A 5,788-nucleotide genomic window follows, 5' to 3' on the forward strand; every position below is an offset into this window, starting at 1 on the left:
ATGAGCCTGGCTCTGGACTCAGACTCTAGATTTGAAACATGCTTCCACAGGATCCAGGAGGAAGTCTCTTAATCTCTGTAAGCCTCAGTTTTCTCATGAGTAAAATGAGAGTAATACTTCTATCTCGTTGCATAACTTGAAGAATGTAATTAATGTTACTGGATTGTACATGTAGAAATTAGATGGTGTATGTTTTGTTATATATCTTTTCACCACAATAAATTTTAAAAAAATTCTGTCTCATAGGGTTGTTGTAAGGTGGTGGCACAGTAGTTAAGTACTCAGATGCTCTGTGGGAAAAAGACCTAGCAATCTGCTCCTGTAAAGATTACAGCCAAGGAAACCCTGTGGGGCGGTTTTACTCTGTCACATGTGGTCACCATGAGTTGGAATTGACTCAATGGCAACAATACAACAGGGTTGTTGTGAGGATTAAATAAGATCATATATGAAATGCACACGGTAGGCACTTAATAGTAGACACTTGTTCTTAAAACCCTAAGGAAGTACTTCCCTTACATAAACCCATTCCTGCGCTTACCAGCCGTATCCTGTCTGTCTTCGTGTTTCCTAGTCCATTCATCTCTCCCTGTTCTCTGAAACCTACACCTCAATTTAGGGCTCATTATGAGATCAGCACCCACTAGCCTAGTAACTTGTATCTATGGTCCTCATCCATCAGTTCTAGGGGTTGTTTTATAACTTACCTTTTCATATCACCCCCCTGAAATTGGACTACAGTGGGGAGTGAGGGTAGGGGAGGATAAGAGGCTGTTTGGCTACCCCATGATGAAGAGTTCGTGGTCTGTGTTCTCATTTGGGAAATGAGTCTTTTTTTTTTTTAAAGAAGATGTTCCTTTAAATGCATTCAAGTGTTTATAAATATCATAATGCAGTAAGTTCTAGCTGGACCCTCTGGCTGCTGACAGGCAGATGCTTAGCCCTGGGCTGAGCAACATCCAAGGACAGAACATCATGTTAATTGAAAACTCCAGTTAGTGGAACTGTCTGTTCTGAACTGAGATTATAATCCAAAGCAAGAGTGCCAGTGCAGTTACTAAAATGCTCTGTTTCAGGCTAGCTGTTGCTGATGCCTTCTCTGTTTCTTACATCATCACGGCAGCTCTAATCACAGGGCATTGTCTCTGTCTGGCAGGGTCTGCTGACAGAGCACCCTAACAACCTTCCTGGACCTGGAGGACAGACTGCCAGCCTTCAGGATGCAGAGAGGTGAGAGTTATGGAGCCACCTTCAGTGAAACTTTCTGTAGCAGTCTGGATTCAGGGCAGGCAACAGAAACCATTTTAGGTATTTCAAGCCCAAAGGAACTTAATACAAAGAACTAGGAGCCTGCAGGAAAAAGAGAAGTCAGGGGTCACACTGGTTAATGGTTCTAGGTCACACTGTAACAGCTGCAGACCAGAGATCAAGAGTCTGCTGTGGCTGCTGCTGCTGTCATTGCAGCATGAACCCATGAAACTATTCGCCAATATGTGGAACTTGGCATCTGGCTGCTACAAGCAGATCTGCCCAATCTTGCTTTATAGGCAGCACAGTAGTGAAAAGATGGCCTGCCCTTGCTTCCTCCTTCCCAATATTGCATGATTTTATCTCAGCCTAAATCTCCTTAGGAGCAAAGGCATCTAGGAAAGTAGATTTTCAGCTTTTCAACCCTTAAAATACAAGCAGGGAATGGGGGTACATGGAAGAGAATAGACTAGATTCCAGGAAATCATATCCAGCATATCTTCTAGACAGGAATCAAAGCAAGAGTAGCTTTCATTTATTAAGTGCCTACAATTTGCCAGATACTATGTTAGGTAGTTTACATATTTATCCAATTTGATTTTTATAACAACCCTCTGGAGAGGGAATAATAATAGGTGCATTTTACAGGTGAGAAAACTGAATATCAGTGAGATTGAATAAATTACTCAAGGTCCAATAAGTAGTAAATGGTATAGCTGAGTTTCAAACTCAGGTGTGTCTAACTCAAATGCTTATGCTCTTTGAAGATAGACTTCAGATAGTCTTATGTTCTTAGACTTTTGACAGCTCTATCAGTGCTTGGAGGAGCTCCAGACTCAACTGGGGATGGTCCTTTCATCTTGGGACTTCCCAAGTAGAGAGGGAAGTGAAGATTTGCCTAAATATGTAGACCCAGGTTATGGAGTGACTGCTGGGTTTGTTTGATAGTTCTTCTACAGATTTTTATTGAGCACCTGTTAGGTGTCAAAGACTGCATCAAGCTTTGTGAAGATGTAAAAATGTATTAAAAACAACAGCAATTAGAGGCGGGGCCAAGATGGCAGAGTAGTCATATGCTTCCAGTGGTCCCTCTTACAACAAAGACCTGAAAAAACAAGTGAATTGATTATATATGACAATCTAGGAGTCCTGAACATCAAAGGCAAAGTTGAGGAAATGGACTGAGTGGCAGGGGGAGGGAGGGATGGTTCAAAAGCTGCGAGGAGTTGCCAGACTTGACCCGGCAGAAGCCAGAGCCCCTCAGCCTGGATCAGCTTGGGGTGAATGGTGAGGCAGGCAAGGAGCAGCGCTCAGGAGGTGTTTTCCACATCCAGAGAGACCCAGTGGCACAGAGTCTACTCAGCCATCCAGAACCAGTGAGAAGTAGCCCTTGTTTCGCGAAAGAACAGACTGGAGAAACCCCGAGAGTATGGCCCCCAGACACCGTTTTAGCTCAGTGGTTAAGTCACTCCTGAAGTTAACTGTTCAGCCGGGGATTGGACACCTCAGAAAACAAAACGGGACTAATGAGGCACAGCAGTCCAGGGACAAGGACTAGAAGTCAGGAGGGGACAGGAAAGCTGGTGATAGGGAACCCAAGTTTGAAAAGGGACAGTGTTGACATATCATGGGGTTGTTAACCATTGTCATAGGGCAATATGTGTACTAACTGTTTAAGGAGAAACTATTCTGCAGACCTTCATCTAAGGTACAAAAAAAAAAAAAAAGAATTATCTATGCGAGATCAAATTGACAACAGCAACTCAAAAGGTTTGATGGGAAGCCTAGGGGGCAGTGGGTTGAAGATAATAGTGATGGAAAAATTTGGAAAAGGATGGAGAGAATAGCAGCACAACGGAAAGAATGTAATCAATGTCACTGAATTGTACGTGTAGAAATTTTTGAAATGGTGTAACTTTGTCTATGTACATTTTCACCAAAAAAAAGGTCCTCCAAAGTTGGGAAGAGAGAGTGTTGACATATAATGGGGTTGTCAACCAATGTCATAAAACAATATGTGTACTGAATGTTTAATGAGAAACTATTTGTTCTGTAAACCTTCATGTAAAGTACAATGAAGAGACTTCCAGCAAAATGACGCTCTAGGCAAAAGCACCATGCCGTTCCTCCACAGCAAAGATCCGAAAAACTAAGCCAAACAGAGAAAACAGCAATCCTGAAACCCTAAAACATCAAATGAAGAGATAAAGAACTAAGCCAAGCTCCAAATGGAGTGAGAAAACTGACAGAGATCGGAGAGCGAGGAGAGATTCATGCAGAGGTCCCCATCAGCTAACGCAGTGTGGATCCGCCATCCTGGACTCCTATCAGAGACCAGCAAATAGCGGGTATGAGAAAGCAGCTTCACAGAGCTGCCGGCAGGAGACAAAACAACCGGTAATTTGCAGTATACGCTTTCCTACCCCCCACCCTTCTTCACCCCCACTTGGCCTCCTCTGCTTCCCATGGCCACAGTCTCTGGGCTGGGAAGCACCAGCTGCTTGGGTTCTACCCACCCACACTGGCCGACTCCCTGAGTGCCATTTTTTGGCTGCTGGTGTTGCTTTATTCCTCTTCTTTTGATTTTTTTCCTTATCTCTCACCACCTCCCCCACCTTTCGCTCAAATACCTGGCTCCATGCGCCATCTTTGCTTCTTCCTGAGGGGCTGTGGAGCTCCGTTCGAGTGTGGAACTGCTTCCCAGTCCGTGCTGCCACACTGGTGGGATCCCGGGGCTTTTTGTTTGTTTTCAATTGTTTGTTTGTTTTCTTTTTCTTTTCTCCAGTAGGGAGCCTGTTCTGGCCAGGCGGTGCTGCGTAGCTTGGGACCTACCCCCTCAGCTTGTGCAGATGCACAGAGGGATCCCTGAGGACATTTCTTTTTTCGTGGGGTTGTTTTTTTCTATTTTTTGGGGGGAGTTTTCTTGTTTTTTTTTTTTTTTAATTAATTTGTTTTGTTTTCTTTTCCCTCTTTTTCCCTTTTTGTCTTTCTTCGTTACTCAGTTTCTTGTCTCCGTATACCTTCCTTCTCTTCCTGTCCCCTGGATACCTGGCAGTGAATACCTCTATGCCTCCTAGCCAGGCTGTACTTCAACACCTGGGAACAACATCCATAGACCTCGTAGCCGCACTGGTGGGATCCCTGGGAGCTTTGCTGTTCTTTTTCCTTTCTAATTTTTATTTATTCATTCCTTTTTTTCTTCTTCTTCCCCTTTTTGTTTGTCTCCATTCCATAGTCTCTCATCTCTCCACTCCAATGGCAAGCTCCCCTAGCACTTTTTTGTTTATTTGTATGTTTTTGGCTCCTGTTCCTCTCTCCTCTCTCCCATATCCATCTTACCTCCACACATCACAATCTCCCCCCTCTATCCTTCCTACCTGCACTGTGCGCTTAACATCACACCACCAAGCAGCACAGGCACGGCCTACTGGAACCTACCCTGCACTGTTTAGTGACCACCCCTGGTGGCTGTAGTAAGTGCCCCAAACAACCCATCCCAGCAACTCCTCTTCAGCTAAACCTTCCCTGCTGTACCATATCTGAGCGATTGACCCTGCCAATTGGAGAAGGAGGTGAAAGGTATTGTGCCCACAGATGAGCAAACAACAAAGAACACACAGCCTGCCTGCTCAGATGTAGCCAAATTAAAAAAAAAAACAAAAAACTAAAACCAAGATTAAACAAACAAATCTACAATCAATAAATGAGAAAAGTAACTACTGAATGCCCCAAAGTCAGCAGACAATATCAAAACATTTACAAAAAAGGGACAGGATGGTTCCAGTAGGCGTCCGAAATAAAACACCAGATGATTTTCCAGTGGGAGAAAAGTCACTAGAACTACCTGATAGGGAATTCACATCGCTAATACTCAGAATTATCCAAGAGTTGAAGCAAAAAGCAGACAAAAATGAGGAAAAAATAGACAAATTCATAGAAAATAGAGACAAAAAACTGGAAGAATTCAGGAAAATAAAGCAGGAACAAAATGCCAAAATAAATTCACAACTAGAAATTATACAAAAACAACAATTAGAAATCCAAAAGATAAACAAGATTTCAGAAATGGACAGCGTCATAGAAGGGCTGAGGAGCAGATTTGAAATGGTGGAAGGTAGGATAAGCAGAATTGAAGACAAACACTTGGATACAACTCTGAGGAAAACTCAGAAAAAAGAACAAAGAAAAATGAAGAGACTCTGAGAATTATGTGGGATACAATCAAAAGCAAAAATGTGTGAGTGAACGGAGTTCCAGAACAGGGGGAGAAAACAGAAAACACAGAGAGGATCATTGAAGAACTGCTGACAGAAAACTTCCCCAATATCCAGGAAGCTCAACGAACCCCATATAGGATAGACCCCAAAAGAAAATCACCAAGGCATGTCATAATCACACTTGCCAAAACCAAAGACAAAGAATCCTGAGAGCAGCTCGTGAAAAACAAGAAGTCACATAGAGAGGAGAAACAATAAGACTAAGCTCAGATTATTCGGCAGAAACCATGCAGGCAAGAAGGCAATGGGATGACATATAAAAC

Source organism: Trichechus manatus, unplaced genomic scaffold (genome assembly GCF_000243295.1).
Source record: "Trichechus manatus latirostris isolate Lorelei unplaced genomic scaffold, TriManLat1.0 scaffold00065, whole genome shotgun sequence".
Lineage (NCBI taxonomy): Eukaryota > Metazoa > Chordata > Mammalia > Sirenia > Trichechidae > Trichechus > Trichechus manatus.